The following is a 21,480-nucleotide window of genomic DNA, read 5'->3' on the forward strand; positions in this document are numbered from 1 at the left end:
GAATGCCCAAAAATGCCGCATGACCCTATGTTTTTATTAGTGCAAAAGATAGGGCTACATTTGTACTTTCATGAATGTTATATGAAAGTTTCCAATTTCTAAAGGTAAATCAGGTATGAATTTAATTCCATCTATAGATTACCATTAAAGTCAATGGGAGATTTTAAACTGAATTTACCCATATATCTCTATCTATAATAATATTCAAGATAATAACCAAAAACGGCAAAATTTCCTTAACATTACCAATTAAGGGGTAGTAACCCAACAACGGCTTGTCCGATTCATCTGAAAATTGCAGGACAGATAGATCTCGATTTGATAAACATTTTAACCGATGTCAGATTTGCTCTAAATGCTTTGGTTTCAGAGTTATAAGCCAAAATCTATATTTTACCGCTATGTTCTATTTTTAGCCATGGCGGCCATCTTGGTTGGCTGGCCGGGTCATCGGGCACATTTTTGAAACTACATACCCTAATTATGATTGTGGACAAGTTTGGTTAAATTTGCCTTAGTATTTTCAGAGGAGAAGGTTTTTGTAAAAGATTACAAAAATTTACGAAAAATTGTAAAAAAATGAATATAAAGGGCAATAACTCCTTAAGGGGTCAATTGACCATTTTGATCATGTTGACTAATTTGTAGATCTTACTTTGCTGAACAATTTTGCTGTTCACAGTTTACCACTATCTATAATAATATTCAAAATAATAACCAAAAAGAGCAAAATTTCCTTAAAATTACCAATTTAGGGGCAGCAACCCAACAACGGGTTCTCCGATTCATCTGAAAATTTCAGAGCAGATAGATCTTGACCTGATAAACAATTTTTCTCAGTTAGATTCTTCTAAATGCGGATCACCGGACAAATTTTTTAAACTAGATACCCCAATGATGATTGTGGCCAAGTAGTTTCAGAGGAGAAGATTTTTGTAAAAGTTGACGACGACGGACGACGACGACAGACGCAAAGTGATGAGAAAAGCTCACTTGGCCCTCGGGCCAGGTGAGCTAAATATGACAACCATTATAAAAATTCGTTTTCGGGTACCATTATTTTTACCCAAGACCATGTTAAGTTTATTGTTTGCAATTTAGACCTCGATGTATGGACATGAACAGCAATAGGCATCTTACATTAGCATGTATGACTATCCCATATGAAGAACTGTAAATTAAAAATAATTGGTATGTTTTTTAATGCACCATTTGAATTTCCTTCAAAAAATGAACACTTAATTGATTTCATGCGCCTGTAAAACCCTTTTCTGTATAAACCTTCATCAAAAACGCCCAGTACATAGCCAACTTCATCAGAGGTCAAAAAGAGCTAAATGACCAAACGGCATAAAATTAAAAATATAAAAAGGTCAACAATCGTCATTATGTTTGCACGATATAATCATTTACTTTCTTTAATAGTAAAAATAAAAACCCAGAACTCCGCGGAAAATTATAAATGGTAAGCAACGGGCAATATTAAAAACCCAAACACAAACGAATGGATACAACTGTTATATGAAAATGCTTGTACCAAGTCAGGTTTATGTAGAAAATGTTGGATTAATATGGTTTTATAGATAAGACGTTTACTACAATTCGGTATTTCATCTAAATGTGCAAATTTAATTAACACTAAACTAACTTTTTGAAGCATACATGCAGATAAATGGCCTGTTTTAAAAGTCTTTTACTTTAGTTTTTTTTAAATTTTAGTTCATTTAAATCCTTTCGATTTTAGCGTGACGTTCATTTTTATCAAACTAGTTCAAATTTTTGTTTATGGAGCAGTTGAAACCCTGTATGAAAGACCAATTGGTCGCCTTGGGACTGTTTCTGCGCGTAGGTTAGGGTATTGTCTATCGACACATTCCCCATTTTCATTCTTAATTTTAAGAAAAAATAATCTTCACCAAACGGCGAGTCTACTGGAATTGTACTTGCTTTAAGTTAATGCTAATACTTTTTGTTTTGTCGTTTTTGCTTCATATCGATCAGGATGACCAATCGAACTTCATGTCGATTAGGATGACCAATCGAACTTCATGTCGATCAGGATGACCAATCGAACTTCATGTCGATCAGGATGACCAATCGAACTTCGTGTCGATTAGGATGACCAATCGAACTTCATGTCGATTAGGATGACCAATCGAACTTCATGTCGATTAGGATGACCAATCGAACTTCATGTCGATTAGGATGACCAATCGAACTTCATGTCGATTAGGATGACCAATCGAACTTCATGTCGATTAGGATGACCAATCGAACTGTCGATTAGGATGACCAATCGAACTTAATGTCGATTAGGATGACCAATCGAACTTAATGTCGACAAGGATGACCAATCGAACTTCATGTTGATCAGGATGACAAATCGAACTTCATGTTGATCAGGATGACCAATCGAATCGGTTATAACTGCACATTTAAATTTATAATTGGCTTGATACACTTAATCACAAGTTATTGACTCGAAACTACAACAATGCTTATTTGGGCCTATTATTCCGAAATCTTTGGGACCATAACCCAAAAATCAATCCCAACCTTCCTTTTGTGGTATTGAACCTTCTTAAATTTCATAGAGATCCATTCACTTAAACTAAAGTTATTGTCCGGACACCAAATGGGTATTCTGATGACGCAGACGACGACATCATATCATTATACGATTACAAAAAAAATAATTGCGGTCGTATACTTATTCATTACTAACCAAGCTGTATTTTAAAAGTTCCAATGGGAACAACCTTCACATTTTATTAGAAATGGTTCCATTCATTAAGTTCTAAGATTTTTGATTTTTTTTTTAGAATAAACTATCGGATGAAGGGAAGTGAAAAAAAATGTTTTTTTAAAACTTTAAACTAACTTCCACTAACTGGAATATGACCATTTAATTTTATAATATGTTTAGTTCTGTTAACTCTAAATGCAAATGTACAACTAGTACTTCTTTAGTGCAAACGTAGATAACTCAATGTTAGTATGCAGTTATATATTATTTCAAAGAAAAGAAACAGAGAACCAGGCCAATGGTACATTATTTTCGGTGGCGATGTGAGTACAGTATATTACAGTATATGCTAATTTTTATTAAAAAATATTTTTTGGTAAACTAGGCGGTACTATAGAAAGGGCCACAACTGTGACCTAAGGTGTGATAGATTGCGATTGAAAAACTAAGAAAAGGAAAAAAAAACATCATTGTTTTGCAAATCTCGATATCCCACGTTGACAATTTGCTGATAGTGTAATATAAAAAATAAAAATAAATGTGAATCTTGTCGTTAAATATAGACTAACGTACTTCAATAATGCAATTAAAATTTTAATTGTGAAACTCGTGCTTAAACTATTCCCGCAGAAATGCGTGTACTCGTGGTTTTATACGCAAGTAACGTATCGGACGTAAGTGTATTTGACACTATTTTTCTTTGTTTTCTTAATTTAAAGCGTATATTATTTGCGATATGCTTATTTTTGAAAGATAAATTTGATCTAGAAAAGAACGCTGTTTTACCGGATAAAACAAAGACTCTAAATTGTTATTGTAGAAATGAAATACGTGCTCCCTTTACGTTCGTTCGTACCTTTCGTCAAATTGTAAGAAAGCTCTATTAGGCGCTTCATTTTGCAGATAGAAAGTGATAGGAACATTTTGGAACTGAAATAATAAATGACGGTTTTCAATTCATACATATTTGTTTGTCATTCCTTCATCCCATCAAACAGAGCAAGCCTGTGTTGACCAAAATGGTATCTCAACCCATTACTTATATCATCGTCATGGACTCTTGCTTAGTTCTCATTGGCAATTGTACCACATATTTCTATAAACAAGTATCTCAACCCATTACTTAAATCATCGTCATGGACTCTGTTGTTTAGTTCTCATTGGCAATTGTGCCACATATTTCTATAAACAAGTGAAAACACAAACCTCGATCGACTGACTGTCAGCGACTATACGGCATGGATTTTGCTCATTGTTGAATCCGTGTTGTGAACTTTTTTTGCATACATCTAGGTCATTTCGACTCTGGCGGGTAGTTGTCTCATTGGCAATAATATCACATCTCTTTATATATCTTTTACGGACTCTCACTTGTTTAAGTGTCTTTAAAAAGTACATAGTGAGCATTGGTCGTTACAGACAAACGTTCACGTAAATTGTCCCAGTCAATGGATAAATTTAATGTGTCAATCAATGGCCACAGCCACACTGTTTTGAATTTCATTCTATTGTACACAAGCCTAATTTTATGAATGAATTTTCAAAACTATATAAGGAGAATTTTAAAAAAATATAAATAATGGTATTGTAGACTAGTGGATATTGTCTCATTGGCGATCATAACTCAGCTCCCTTTTTTCATATCCTACAAACAGAAATCAGATGGGGTATGAGTGCCAATGAGACAATTCTCCATCCAAGTAACGTTGTGTAAAAAGTAAACCATTATAGGTCAAAGAACGACCATCAACAGTGAGTCTTGGCTCACATTGAACAGCAAGCTATAGAAGTGCCCCAAACTGACTCGTGTTAAACAGTTCAAACAGGAAAACCATCGGTCTTATAATTCAATAAAAAACGAGAAATGTTAACTTTTCAGTAAATTCACACGTGGCAATGCATACCAAAACATACCTGGTCATTTCAAAATTATGGACATGGTTATAACAAACAATAAATTGAATTCTAAATATTTATTTGATCAGGGAGTGACAATAGCACTTTGCCGTGAGTTCAACCTTAAATCTTTCAACCCCACATCATGAGATGAAAATAAGATCTTTGGACGAATTTTGCTCTGCTAGAGTGGTAATGAAAATTAGCATTATTCGAATTTCTTACGACACTAAAAAATGAGGAACCGCTTCTACTTATGGAATTAAAAATTTCTGATGCAGATTTAAGTGTATACCAGCATCGATTCCAAAAATTACAAACTCTTTTCGTCTCGGCTTGACCCTTCATATTATTCTCAGCTTGTGTTTTACCCATGACTGCACGGCTCTTGTCCACACTACCCACTACAATGTTTCTTCCATTTTTTCTAAATTTTATGTGTCCTCCACTAACCCCTACATAATGAAGGTTACTACCACTTATGGGGTTATAGGCGAGAACAATCCAGTGCCTCCAGTAGTATTTCCCGGCAAGGAGATTGAATAGTCCAGCGGCAAATTGACTACTTGTCTGACCACTATTAGAAGCAGCGTATGCGTCGATATCCTTTCCGGATTGGGAGTGATATGCATTTGTGCACTGGTTGTCTATTTGATCGAACTTTACTTTCACTTGTTTTATTTTATTTTCCCAATCAGCCGTCATAAAATTTGCATTGTGTGTAAATTGTTTTACTAGAAGATAGCCCAATTCAACTTTTACAGCTTGCAAGAGAAGTTGCATTACACCGAGTAGAAATATTTGCGTCTTCGCTCGGTCATTTTCGGTATAACTCAAAACTTGAGTACCTAATTGTTTTTGGATTTCATGCTGTTCGACGATGGCTTGATATAATTTTAAGCCACTATTCTGATAATCACTATCATAATTATCAATAAATATTAGCTTCCGGTTTGGCACAGCAGCCGACGGAACAGAATATACATATTCTAACTGGTGCGAAACTGCCTTGATCCTTTGTTCTAGTTGCCCAAAGTTGATTTCAACGGTATTCCACTGAATCAATCGTTCGACGTCGTCAAATCGATTATCAAATTGATCCAAACGATTGTCGATATTCCTCATCATAGTTTTCATGTAAGCCAACTCATCAGACTCTGATGGAATGAACGCCATGACGACCCCTATAAATGGACCCAATGCGCCAAGGTAGGGACCAATATTTTTTGCGATCTTTGTTAAAGAGTTTCTGAATTCCTTCTTTTCAAGCATTTCCGCTATCCCTTTTCCGAGTTCAAGGCCAGCAGTAACTTGTTGTTTTTGATCCGGAGAAAGGCTGTGGCTAGGTGAGGAAAATAACATCAATAGAGTTACCAAGAAAGACCATTTGGATACCAACTCTGAAATGATATAAGTAAAATGAATTTGATTAAATGAATAAATGATTTAGGAATAAACAAGTTGATTGGACTTCAGCTTCATCAAAAACTACCTTGACTAAAAACTTTAACCTGAAACTCGCACTTTTAATTTCTATGTTCAGTGGACCATGAAAATGGGGTCAAAAGTTTAATTTTGTTTTAAAATAAGAAAGATCATATCATAAGGAACATGTGTACTAAGTTTCAAATTGATTGGACTTCAGCTTCATCAAAAACTACCTTGACCAAAAACTTTAACCTGAAACTCCCACTTTCATTTTCTATGTTCAGTGGACCGTGAAATTGGGGTCAAAAGTCTAATTTGGCTTTAAAATTAGAAAGATCATATCATAAGCAACAAGTGTACTAAGTTACTAGTTGATTGGACTTCAGCTTCATCAAAAACTACCTTGACCAAAAACTTTAACCTGAACGGACGAACGGACGCACGGACGCACAGACGGACGGAGGCACAGACCAGAAAACATAATGCCCCTCTACTATCGTAGGTGGGGCATACAAAAACTAGAGGCTCCAAGTAGCCTGTGTCGCTCAAATGATATTTTAATTTACAATTGATGCATGAAACAATGCAACCGTTATACTTTTGCTTTAGTTTCAGACATTTTCCCCCTAAGTTGGTTGGCATGTAGGGTCATCAGACACATTTTTTAAACTCGATACCATTATTGTGACCAAGTTTATTTAATTTGGCACATTTTTAAAACTCTATACCATTATTGTGACAAAGTTTATCTAATTTGGCTCAGTTGTTTCAGGAGAAGTCTTTTGTTAAAGATAACAAAGATTTATGAAAATTTTTGACTAAGGGCAATAACTCCTTAATAGGGTCAATTTGGCTTATTTGTAGATTGAGATCTTACTTTGCTGAACATAGAGATCAACTATCTGTAATAAAATTCAAGATAAATAACCAAAAACTGCAAAATTTCTTTCCGTAAAATTACTAATACAGGGCCCAAGGTTTGTCCGATTTGTATGAAAATTTCAGGACCGATAGAACGTGACCTGATACACGTTTACCCCCCCCCCCCCCCCCCCCCATGTCAGATTTGCTCTAAATGCTTTGGTTTCAGATATATATATATATAAGCCAAAATCTACATTTTACCCCTAGGTTCCATTTTTAGCCATCTTGCTTGGTCGGGTCATGGTTAAATTTGTCTTGGTAGTTTCAGAGGAGAAGATATTGTAATTATAAGATTATAAAAATTTACAGTTACTATAAAGGATAATAAATGACTAGCTGTCAAATTCATGTTCACCGATTTTCATCAAATTCATATATTTTATTTATAACAATGTAAAACATTCATCCAAACTATCAAGTCTAAAATAAACAACGTGCATGAAAAGACGTAGCTTCGTTTCGTGTGTAATTTAGTCAAGACGCCATCTAACTATTTATCGAGTTGACCTTTAATTTCATCCGATGACCAAATAAGCGTTGTAAACATAAACAAAGATATAAATAGATTAAACAAACTCGTGCTGTTGGATTATTTTATGTCTATTGAATTTCATTTTCTAGATGAAAAATAAATATTTATCATCGTTTTACCTGCATAAGCATGATATTTTGTGGATCGAATCAGTCAATCAAATGATTTACCTTTGTTTCACTTTCAATGTTGACATTCTTTTCATTTAAATAACTATACACATACAATTCACGTGTTATCCATCTCAATCTAAGGGGTTAAATTGAAGTTCACATGAATGCGGATTCAATAAGGGTTGCAAGTGAATAATTCAAAATCAATGGTTTTTTTTGCTTATTTTGACAAAATTGAACCATACTGGCTGCTAAAAGCTAAATATTATTTCACTATTTGCATTTCATTACTGATTGGGCAAATAAAAAAAGACATTGGATTTTTTATACATCTCGTAGCTAGTGCTCCTTTAAGGGGTCAATTGACCATTTTGGTCTTTATGACTTTTGTAGAATTTACTTTGCTGAACATTCTCACTGTTCAGTTTAGAATGAAATTCAAAACAGTGTGGCTGTGGCCATTGATTGACACATTAAATTCATCCATTGACTGGGACAATTTATGTGAACGTTTGTCTGTAACGACCACTGTTCACGACGTACCATCGATAGACATTTAAACTGTGGGGTCACCAAAGATTTCTTAACGCCTTTAATTATAAAATAATTCAAAAAATTAATCAGGAATAACCTTTATGTTTTGATTTATATAATTGATATAAATCAAAACATAGTGTTATTTCTGATTAGTTTTTCGAATTACTTTATTAAGGTGTTGAGAATCTTTGGTGACCCCATAGTTTAGGTGTCTTTAAAAAGTACATAGTGAGCAGTAGTTGTTACATACAAACGTTCACTAAATTGTCCCAGTCAATGGATGAATTTAATGTGTCAATCAATGGCCACAGCCACACTGTTTTGAATTTCATTCTATCTCTATTTATAATAATATTCAAGATAACCAAAAACTGCTAAATTTCCTTAAAATGGCCAATTTAGGGGCACTAAGTAACCCACCAACGGATTGTCCGATTTGTATGAAAATTTCAGGACCGATAGATCGTGACCTGATACACGTTTACCCCCATGTCAGATTTGCTCTTAGTAGAGCTTTCTTACAAATTGACGAAAGGTACGTATGCTTGACGAATCATACGTAAGATTCGTTTAAGGGATCCTTTCTTTTGACATATTTAAATAATAGTCTTGGAACTTCGGACAATTATCCTACATGCAACGACACTTATTAAATTGAGTTTTTCTTGGGATATATTTAGGATTTCGGGACGTACGATAGGTTATAATAGATACCACCAGGTCGGAGGAGATAACACTTCAAAATATCCTAAATATAGAGTAGTCAGACGAAAGCATTTCCCCTAATAGACTAAAAACCGGCCCTCTTCAATATTACAATGTTGCACTGTTTAACCTTAAAAAAAAATGTCAAAGCAAATACATTGTCTTTTTCCCTTACAGAAAATGAGAAAAATCAAAGCACAAATACTTCCTTGATTCAAAATTTACAACGCTCAAAATAATAAAATGAAAATGAAGAAAATAAGATGATCTTCAAACTATGCCATATGCTGGTGCTCGTTTAATAACTTTTGAATCATTGCCTCTCCCCTGGTAATATTCATTGCTCCCCCCTTAATGTGTATATATGATACACCGGAGCAATGGAAGGGTTGTTTTAGTGTATAATTACGTTTTGCCTATTGTCCTGAACATTCATGAAATATTAGCCACTGGACGATAAGTGACAACTTTGCGTCTATCTTCCAAACATGTGTACTGTTAAATCGTCATTATAAAATCAACAAAATTGTAGATTTATTTTCTTGATATACAAAATCTGTTTTTCTAGATTTATTTAACATTTCTTTTTAAAAACATTGTAGCATAATTTATTTTAGCAAATCTCGATATTCAACTTTGACAATTTGCTGAAAGTTTACTATAAAAAATAAAAATAGATTTGAATCTTGTCGTTAAATTTAGACTAACGTACTTCAATAATGCCATTGAAATGTTAATCGTGAAACTCGTGCTTAAAAAAAATCCCGCGGAAATGTGTGTACTCGTGGTTTACGTCAGTAACGTATCGGACGTAAGTGTATTTGACATTATTTTTCTCTGTTTGATTATATTAAAATCGTGTATTATTTACGATATCATTATTTTTGAAAAATAAACTTGATTTAGAAAAGAATGTTGTTTTACTGGATAAAACAAAGACTCTTTTAACTGTTATTGTGGAAATGAAATACGTGCTCCCTTTACGTTCGTTCGTACCTTTCGTCAATTTGTAAGAAAGCTCTAATGCTTCGGTTTCAGATATATACACATGGAAAAAAGTATTGCAACACCTTGATTTTTCAAAATTTGAAAAATCAGCCTCTTTTGTTGGATGATATATAATAAGATATTTGTATAATATTATTGAAACATAGTTTATGATAACATTGGCATTGAAACGAACAAAAAATGTTTGAAAAAAAATGATTTACATAACCACAATTTTAATAACAAAATGAAGTGTTTTTTGTGCAAAAAAATGCATTTTACAACTTTGGCTGTTGTCGAACTTTTCAATGTCAGACATTTCAAAATTAATCTTCAGATGACTGTTCACATCATGGTTGGTCGTTATACGCCAAAAAAATAGTACTTTGTGCGCAGGCTCCATTCAAACGGATAACTGCATCTTAACGTCTTTTGATTCCTGCCAAAAATCCACTAATTTGTTGCTAAGGTAGCAGCAACAATTTCTGATGAAGTGCATTGTTTATTTCATGATGTGTTTAAACTGGGGTGTCCTTTCGCGCACTTTCCGCCCAATAGTGTCCAATATATGCTCGATATGGTTCAAATCTGGGCTACAATCCGTCTAAGGAAGATGACCCGAATTCTATTGGAACAATGAATCTTCCTCCACGATGCTAATTTTCAACTTAAGCGAGCTTTGCACTGCATTGGATACGGAAAACTGTGTGTCTGTTCGTTAGCAAAGGTCTCCGAAATGGTCTTATCGCACGATAACCAGTAGCGATGAGTCGATCTCGAACAGTTCTTGCTAAAAGGCTTCTGTATGCCCACCACTCTCTTTTTGGGATTGTATTGTATGCAATGGATTTCCTTATGACCAACCTTTATTATGCTTGATTTTCCCTAGTAAATGGTATAGGGGGTCTTCTTTATCTCGGAAGATCTTTAACATCGTTTAGTGCCATTTTTTATTCTTAAAACGACTTATAGTGGAATGGTGATGACCAACAATGATTGCAGTTGTTACAGCGACATCCTTGCTTCTCTCATGCTGATAATCTGTCATCTTGCTGCAGTTTAGAGTTGTCGAGGACCCATTACAAGGTGTCAATCACATAACTTTAACAACTTGGTTATTTAAAGTGTTGAAAACAATGAGGATGAAAACATCTGTTTTGCTGTTTACGGGTACAGTAACTGCATGTGCGAATAAAAACTTACCGAGTCGATATTTATTGATTAAACTCAGGTGATACTTAAATAATGTTTAAGTAGTTCTATTTTACCAAATTATATCACAAAAAAATAAAAAATGTTTTTTTAATTTCAATTTCAATTTGGTGTTGCAACACTTTTTTCCAGGTGTATATATATATAAGCCAAAATCTACATTTTACCCCTAGGTTCTATTTTTAGCCATCTTGCTTGGTTGGTCGGGTCATCGGACACACTTTTAATCAAGATACCCCAATGATGATTGTGGTAAAGTTTGCTTAAATTTGGCACATAAGTGTTTCAGAGAAGATTTTTTAAAAAGTTTACGACAGACGACGACGGACGCAAAGTGATGAGAAAAGCTTAATTGACCAGGTCAGTTAAAAATAAGCTTTTATCCTGCAATCAGCCAACTAATTTCAAATTAGTAGTTGCTTGTATATTGATGAAATGTTTATGTGAATATTTCTTTTTGTGCGACAGTTTATGTTGGGGTCTAACGCGTAGTCCGCGATAAACAGGCCGTTAATTAAGAAATAATTCGTTAGGGCTTGAATATATAATCACTGATTTTACCCTGAGCGATAGCAGTTTTAAAGCATGGCAGCACCTAGATATATACAAATTTCATTTTGTGTCTTGATAAGATAAAAAAAAAACAATTTGTGGATTTATCTACTAAAAATTTTTTTTGTTTCCTTGCAGCGGGTGGCGAAATCACCATACGGTCTTCAACAATGAACAAAGCACATACCACATAGTCAGATATAGAAGGCTCAGAAATCACAAATGTAAAACAATTTAAAGGCGGAAAACTAACGATATAATTAAGGTTAATGACCTCTTCTGTAGCCATGTGCATTACGAAATTACAAAATACAATAGTATAAAAACGGTAAAGATAACTAATGATAGAGATGGGCCTTTTGTACATACATATATTGTTTCGTAAAGCTTTATTTTTTCTACAGATCGTTATTTTATTTATTCTATTTGCCACAAAACTCATTTCTGTTGAATGCAATGAAAAAAGAAAAGAATAAAAGTTTGCACGAAGTTTCCCCTTGGTATATGTATAAAATGATCCATCTCTATGTACTTATAAACTATCGGTAGCACATGGGTTTGTTGTTATATTGTGAACATGTGTTCATGTTTACAATAATATTTAAATTATTTTTACATAACGATAAGGAACCTTAACAAAGTTAAGAGTTTAAAGTTCTTTATACTGGTCATTCGCGGTAAAAGTTTTACATTGAAAATACATTTCCATAGCTTGGCCATTCGAAGCACAGCCTTAGTGCAGTATTCAAAAACTGCTAAACTACTTTTAAATTACTACTTTTTGAAGAAAAAACTCGTTCTGTTTTAACCAATACTGAGTGCCAATGAAAACGCAACACTTGGTTTTTGAAAAATAAAATTTATATTAGAAATCATGATCTTTCAAAATGAATTGTTCTTGAAAATTAACAATTCTAACAATAGATCGATATCAAACAAAAATGTTTCATTGTCATCTTTCGGGCGCAATAGATAAACGAAACATCCAATGTCGAATCATCAAATCACAGTCCTAACAAAAAATGTTACAACCCTGTTGTGCAGCGCAATCTCGACAGCGCCGCGGAATTGATCATCCCGGACGTTTAATGTGATCTCGAGGAATGTTATTCCACTTATCCTGCAAAGCAAACTCAAGCTGACTTTTTGATATTGGTGGTGGTTTTCATCGTCTAAACCATGTCAAATCTGATGCAAAATTTGCTCTATCGGACCTAAATCTGGCGAAACGCATGACTTTTGGCCAAGGCGGGTGCCAAACGTGTATGTAACCACCACTGACGATTTTTGGTACATAATGAATGATTTTTGGTCTACAGAATTCGATGTTTACGCCACACGGCCGTTAAGATGTCGGCTGTGGTGCTCTTTAACTGTTGAATTTCTGCGCAAATGGTGCTTTACTGAAATTGCTTCAGAGAATCTACCGTGACTACCATTGAACTCTCGTGACCTTTGGACATCCATCAGAGTCGATATCGGATATGTTAAAGACCAAATGTATCGGTTTTGCTGAGTGTTTCTTGCTTTTTGAACCCCGGGATGTGGCTTATCATTAACTGATCCATTTTTGTTGAATTTGTGGATGATTTTGGTTATTGTAGAGGCTACAGTCTTCTCGAAATTGTATGCTGTGAAAGGCTTCATTGGATCATGCCGGAAACTGCATGTCGCTGGTTGTCAGAAAGTCCTGGCATTTACTCAGATGTTTATTTCAGTTTCCTTACAATAAGGGCGGGAAAATTCATGACATTAGCCAAGATTTAAATGACAAAATCGTGAAAATGGTGCGTATATTGAAAAGCGGTGAACTCGGTTTATGTCCGTTCAAAATAACCCTTACTTCGCATTTGTTCCAAAAATTACCCAACCGTAAAGTTGTCGACAATTGTCTTTAAAGTCATTTCCAACCAACTTTACAAAGTTCTAATATAAAATAAATAAAAATTATCGGACTTTTTTGAAAAACAAAAGTGTTGCGTTTTCATTGGCACTCAGTATATTTTCAAAATGGTTTATAGCCTAAACATTTTCTTTAACCGTTGCGTTTTTGTTCTCCCTTTTAACGTGTTTAAGGTTTAAGCTATAATATGTTAATGCATGTTGATTTTAACCAGTTACTAGTCTAGTTTGAGTATAAAAAAAAACAGGCCTCGAGAGTTGTAAACTTGTTCCAAGGAAATCATTGCTGGCGCTGAATGCAATAATTCTCTACCGTTTAAGCACCGAATTGCCAAATATGGAAGTACAAAGTGAAAGGCGGTACATTTTCTATAAATTTTTCATATATTACTGCTGAATATACACAATGGTACATAAATCTTAAATGTACAAAAAATTATTACAAAAATAAATATGTAACACAGCAACAAATGGCAACCACTGAATTACAGGCTCCTAACTTGGGACAGGCACATGCAAACATAATATGGCGGGTTAAACATGTAAGGCAGCAACCATTTGATTTTCTGAGGGGGGGGGGGGGGGGGCTATGGTTTTTTTTTGGAAAAAAAAGTTCGTTTCCAGTTTTTTGAGAAAAAAATAATTTGTTTTTGATTCTGAGAAAAAAAAATTGTTTGTTTCACCCTCAGCTGCCACTATATGTAATGCTAAAATTGAAAGAAAAAAATTGTTTTTGACCTGTCGCGAAAAAAATAGCTTGTTTTTCGGCGTAGGCGAAAAAGAAAAATTTGTCCAGAAAAAAAAACCCATAGCCCCCCCCCCCCCCCCCCCCCCCGAAAATCAAATGGTTACTGCCTAAGCGGGATTTCAACCCTCCCCTAAACAGGAAGCATAGTGTAAAAGAACAATATAAGAACGAACTATTAAATTCACTTGTAAAAAGCGAAAACTATCACATGGATACAAATTAAAAAGTCTATTTTCGTAATTACCCATGCTAATCTTCACCATTCTGTTTTCTGTTTGCCAAGACAACTTTAAATTTCAAACGTTCGTTGGTTCGTTTGCAAATAAAGCTGCGTCTCCCCCAATTCAAATGAATTTCAAATGTGAGATTCAATGTTATATATACCGAATTAAACAAAAGAAAACTTTCCCGCGTTTAAAAATCGTGCAGCATAAGTTTTAACTTTAAACCTGTTATACCGGTATAACAATAGTAGGGTTTAATTCGGGACAATGGTAAATGTTTTGTTAAAAGACATCAACAAATACACATGATGGACCATGTGATTCATGTATTTTAAGCACGTGTACGTGTATTTGTTTATAGATATATACAGTTATCGTTTGTTGATGTAGTTCATAAGTGTTTCTCGTTTTTCGATTTTGGCAAAAACAGAAAAAAGCAAAATTAAGTTCTGATAATAGTTAACACAAACTTTGATTTCATAACAGATATCAGTGTTGTAAAACTTAAATAGCACTTAAAAATCATATTGAAAAATAAAAAAAACAACATGTTAAGGTTCATCATAACCTTTTGGCTAAAATGGCCGTATTTACACCCCAGATTTTACTCTGAGTACAGACTAACCTATACACCTGCAACAGTTTTTAGGGATGGCAGGAACTAGATATATAAATTTTAAATGCATTTTGTGTTTTAGAAAATTATAAACTTTTCTAGATTTTGCTATTCATTTTTTTTCGTTCCTGCAGAAGGTGCAAAAATTAACTAAGTAGTGAAAACGATTGAGAAGCTCCCCTCATATAATCAATGTTGTGAGTAGTATTGATTTAAATGGACAATAGATGGACAATAGACACCTGTAAACAATAGGTGATTTAACAGGTTTAAACTGTGTAACTTAGTGGACCGTATCAAATGAAACTCGGGTGTTTGTTTATTTTGCTATCTTCTGCAGACTGGAAAAAAATGAACATCAAAATCCAGGTAAGGTTTTAATTTTCTGAAACGTAGACTTCATATAACTTTTATATATCTTGTTCCTGCCATGCCTTAAAACTTTCCTGGATGTACCAGTTTGTCTGTACTCATAGTAATTTTGGAGGTGTAAACACGGCCATATTTTTCAATTCCTTATGATGAACCTTAAGGTAATTGATTGTTCTATCTGAATTGAGCAGGAAACGCTCACCTTTTAAATGCACCTGAGTTTACTCCAGTTTTGTGTTCATGTGTTTTATGTACTTTTAGCCTCGAAATGACAAATGTAAAACAATTCAAACGAGAAAATAAACGGTATTATTTATGTACAAAATAATGAACGAAAAACAAATGTAACACAACAAACAACCATCACCACTAAATTACAGGTTCCTAAACTTGGGACAGTCACATTCTTAGTCTCGATGCACCAGAGTTATCGTTCTTACAGCCAACACTACATATGCATATGGAGCGTCTGGATGATCGAGACTATCACATTCTGGGACAGTCAAATACAGGTTGTGGCGGGCGTAAACTAGTTTATAGGCAATACTTTTTCGTTTTTTTTGGTTTTTTTTTTTGGCAAAGCGTGCGGTTATTAGATGAACCAGAGACATATAGACATATAATATATGTATTATATGTCTCTGGATGAACGGAGCAGGAACACCATCGTTTACTTTCCTCTGGCAAGTCGCCAATCAAAGAATCTATTTGACTAAATACTCCAAATGCGTCTTGTATTAAATAACAACCCCACGTGATTTGTTCATCATTTATCATCAAGATTACCGCATTACAAGCATTTGAAACTGATTTGTGAAAACGGTTAATGTTTGCAGTAAATTAAAAAAAAATCAATTGATGCATGAAATATTTCGTAATACTTTTGCTTTAGGTTTAGAGATAAAAATGAAAAAAAAACTGCATTTTCCCCCTAAGTTTTATTTTTAACCATGTCTGCCATATTGATTGGCAGGCAGGGTCATCGGACACATTTTTTAAACTAGATATCACAGTGCTGATTGTGGCCAAGTTTGCTTAAATTTTTCTCAGTTGTTATAGAAGACTTTTCATTTTTTTACATATATAAGTCATATAAGGCCGTTAGTTTTCTCGTTTGAATTGTTTTACATTGTCTTATCGGGGCCTATTATAGCTGACTATGCGGTATGGGCTTTGCTCATTGTTGAAGGCCGTACGGTGACCTATAGTTGTTAATGTCTGTGTCATTTTGGTCTTTTGTGGATAGTTGTCTCATTGGCAATCATACCACATCTTTTTTATATTTTGTAAAAATTTGATTTTAAAGGGCAACTCCTTATGAGGTCAATTGACCATTTTGGTCAAGCTGACTTATTTGAAGATCCTACTTTGCTGAACATTATTGATGTTTACAGTTTATATCTATCTATAATTTAGTATTCAAGATAATAACCAAAAACTGCAAAATTTCCTTAAAAATACCAATTCAGAGGCAGCAACCCTACAACGACTTGTCTGATTTATTTGAAAATTTCAGGACAGATAGATCTTAACCTGATGAACATTTTTACCCATGTCTGATTTGCTCTAAATACTTTAGTTTCAGAGATGTAAGCCAAAAATCTGCATTTTACCATATGTTCTATTTTCAGCCATATCGGCCATCATGGTTGGCACTCGGGGTCATTAAATATATTTTAAAAACTATATACCCTAGTAATGATTGTGGCCAAGTATGGTTAAATTTGGTCTAGTAGTTTCAGAGGAGAAGATTTTGTAAAAGATTAAAAACAAATAAAAACCAGATGATCCGCAGTGCACAGCTTTATACGACCGCAGAGGTCGAACCCTGAACAGTTGCGGCAAGTATTGACACACCATTCAAGATTGCCACAGCTCTGAATTTGGATTGTGATTAAATAGTTGACACAGAAAAGGTTTCTGACACAGAATGAATGTCGTCTAATAAACTAAAAAAAATATTGCGCTTTTGAGCAATACACTTTGCTGTTGAATATTAATCTCCCCCAAAAATCTTTGAAGAAAATTCTTTTTAATTTCTGAAATCTGAAAAATGAGAAATATTTTACACCCACCTCCCTCTTTCCCTTATTCCAAAAATAATCTCAATTCAAATTTCTAATGGAGTTGGCCACAATAACTACTCATCACCAGCCCAGTAGCCAGCACTTCGATGTTGACATGAATATCAATTATGGTCATTTTTATGAATTACCTGTTACACAACTTTGAATTTTTCGAAAAACTAAGGATTTTCTTATCCCAGGAATAGATTACCTTAGCCGTATTTGGCACAACTTTTTGGAATTTTTGGTCCTCAGTGCTCTTCAACTTTATACTTGTTTGGCTTTACAACTATTTTGATCTGAGCGTTACTGATGAGTCTTATGTAGACGAAACGCGCGTCTGGCGTTTCAAATTATAATCCTGGTACCTTTGATAACTATTTACACCACTGGGTCGATGCCACTGCTGGTAGACGTTTCGTCCCCGAGGGTATCACCAGCCCAGTAGTCAGCACTTTGGTGTTGACATGAATATCAATTATATGGTCATTTTTATAAATTTCCTGTTACAAAACTTTGATTTTTTCGAAAAACTACATAAGGATTTTTTGATCCCAGGAATAGATTACCTTAGCCGTATTTGGCACAACTTTGGGGAATTTTTGGTCCTCAGTGCTCTTCAACTTTGTACTTGTTTGGCTTTACAACTATTTTGATATGAGCGTCACTGACGAGTCTTGTGTAGACGAAACACGCGTCTGGCGTTTTAAATTATAATCCTGGTACCTTTGATAACTAATTAAATACATCATAACATATTAAGATATAAAATGACATACAGTCATGGTTAAAATTAATATTAATTAATAGTAACCTCTCAAAATTAATTTACAGCTACACATTTATAGACAATCATCATTTCTTAATACATAATGCTCAGGGAGTGTAAGGGAGGTAATCAAACATATATAACAGATTCTTTGAATTGTAATTGGATTACCTCCCTTACACTGCTTTAAATGGTCTAAATTGTCCTTTACCCAGAAAAACCCTTGTTTCCCCCTTTTTTGCCCCTAATTGCTAAATGATTTGAGCCATAAGCCCCCGTAACCATCCCTTCGTAGTATGGAAACTTGTGGTATAATTTCAGAGAGATTTATAAACTTAAAATCAAGTTATTGACTGAAAACGACAAAAATGCTTATTTTGGCCCCTCATTCCTAAACCTGTACCCTGGTTTTAAACAAATATATCTGGAATCGACAAACTCGGTTGACCTACGGGATGGCCTAGATCTGAGGAGGGTTGCCCTGAAAAATCTCCTAAAATAACCCGAAACATTGAATAAAATACATGTAACACAAAACACAATGTAAGGTAAAAGTTGCGATCTATACCGTAAATGGGAGGGGGTGGGGTATGATAATTTAAAAAAGTATGTGCATATATAGAAAAAGTATGAAGAAAAAATATGGGCATTTATAGACAAAGTATAAAGAAAAAGTATATGCATATGTAGACAAAGCATGTGCATATATAGACAAAGCATGTGCATATATAGACAAGTATGTGCATATATGGAAAAAGTATGTGCATATATAGAAAAAGTATGTGCATATATAGACAAGTATGTGCATATATAGAAATAAGTACATGTAAGGCAGCTTTGGCGTTCCATACGTGTTCGTGTTAATTCTGTCTTGATGTCTATGTCGATGTTTAGTGGTGTTTTACTGTTAAACGAGATTACCCGAAATATCGATGCACGTGCACGTTGCAATGGATGAGAGTTACTTCACATCTTCTACATCAAGGTTTCGTTTATGTTACTACGTTTTTTTTTTATTGAGTTAAGTCATTCCAGTTGATATTTTATAGTGTATCTTTCTATGTTGTGATGTTACACTATTGTTTCAGATAAGTGAGAAGGTTTGGTACCATTAAAATGTTTAATCCCACTGCAATTGTTTGCACCTGTCCTAAGTCAGGAATGTGATGTTCAGTATAGTTGTCGTTTGTTGATGTGGTTCATAAGTTTTTCAATCTCGTTTTTATATAGATTAGACTGTTGGTTTTCCCGTTCGAATGGTTTTACACTAGTATTTTTTGGGGCCCTTTATAGTTAGCTTTTCGGTGTGAGCCAAGGCTCTGTGTTGAAAACCGTATCTTGATCTTTTATGGTTTACTTTTATAAATTGTGACTTGGATAGAGAGTTGTCTCATTGGCACTCATACCACTCATCTTCCTATATCTAATTAGTTCCAGTGTTTGATGATACTGGAATCTTTTTTATGTCGTACCCAGGAGTCGATTTCACGAAAAAACCTTACGACTAAGATTGATCGTAAGTATACTGATTTGTTCATGACTTAAACAAGTTTTTTTTTGTGAAATCGACTACAATAGTCTAGAGTTAAATCAGATTCATGAATGTATGAAGATAGTGATTTATAAAGCCTTTTATATTGAAAATAGCAGCAATGAAAACTAAAGGCTTTAAAGAGCCTGTGTCGCTTACCTTGGTCTATGGGATTATCAAACCAGGCACACTTTCAAACATTGTAGACGAGCATAGACCATGACAAAACTCTCTATTTTGTTGATCTTGTATTACTGATCTTTTAGTCTGTTCAGTTTCTGTGACTTATTAATAGATCTTGCCTTGCTGATCATTTTTGTGATTTAGAGTGTTTTTTTATCTATCATAATGAGACAAAACAGAAAAAATGTCTCTCTAAATATCATTGTTTTCATGATAAACAGCAAAAATGATTTTTTTTTCGTAAAAGTCATTTAAGCCCTGGTCACAACGAACCCACGACACATCTATGCAGAGCCACGACATGGAATTTAGTCAAATCGCGGGTCATCTGTGGTCGTCGTACGACAATCGCACGACAGTCGTACGATATTTTGAACATCGTGGCGCTGTCGTGTGTCGTTGAACGAAAATTTGACATGCACCTTTTTGGCTCTACGATATTTTGTCGTGTCACTGTCTTGTGGCTGTCGTGAAGGTGTCTTACAACCGTCGTGGTGCTACTGTCTTGCGATAAACATATTGTCGTGGGTATCAACATAAACCATTTTAATCGAATAATCGGCGTCACATGACTGTCGTGCGACAATCTTACAACTGTCGCAAGACACTCGTGATACAGTCGCACGATTGTCTCACGAATACCAAATTTCGTACGATGCTCGTACAACATTGATTGTCTGTCGTACGACAGTGGTTCCGTTGTCGGGCAACATGTTTTCGTTTTATTTAGAAGGATACAATTCGGCGGGAATGAATGTTTGGAAAAACATACCGTCAACCGTTTAAAGATGATGGCTATTCCGTCAGAACGATTATGCTTATCTCTGCTGAATAGGCGCCTTGCCGGACTCGAACAAGAGCAAAATATGGTCTTGTTAGTGTTGATTCGAGCCCATGAACAGTAAAGGAACCAACAAAACGCCCAACGTTGGTGGGTTAGGCCAAGATCGAACGGCGCCTGATGTTTGGGAAGTATAGTACACTGATGCAAGAGTTAGAGCGGGAATCTACCGGTGATTTTGTTGGATTCATGAGGATGGAGCCTGGACTGTTTCAAGAGCTTTTGCTGAGAGTCGCACCACAGTGGCACGACAGTAATACGCGCATTCCATGACATGAAAACCTAAAAAAATAGCCCCAAACAACTCACGATTGTCGTACGATTATCGCACGACTGTCACACGACCGCCTTGGGACAAACCCACGACAGTACAATTACAATTTTTTTTCTGTCTTGTACTCATCGTGGAACGTTCGTGAACATGTCGTAGCTGATGTGACCGCTCGAAATATTTTTTTGACGTTTTACACGACAATTATTTTATAAATCTTCCACGACCAAAAATCGTACGATCTGTTGTGCCCGGGGCTTTATGGGCAATTACTCCTATAAGAATTTGTCTAACAGTTTTGATATATATATGGACAATTGGTAGA

At 34.7% G+C, this 21,480-nt stretch overlaps 1 pseudogene; it reads right to left on the reverse strand.

Moving 5' to 3' along the window:
• Positions 1-4,704: 4,704 nt before the first annotated feature.
• On the reverse strand, positions 4,705-14,686 carry LOC139524123 (uncharacterized; annotated as a pseudogene).
• Between the last annotated feature and the right edge of the window lie 6,794 nt (positions 14,687-21,480).

Source organism: Mytilus edulis, chromosome 5 (genome assembly GCF_963676685.1).
Source record: "Mytilus edulis chromosome 5, xbMytEdul2.2, whole genome shotgun sequence".
NCBI lineage: Eukaryota > Metazoa > Mollusca > Bivalvia > Mytilida > Mytilidae > Mytilus > Mytilus edulis.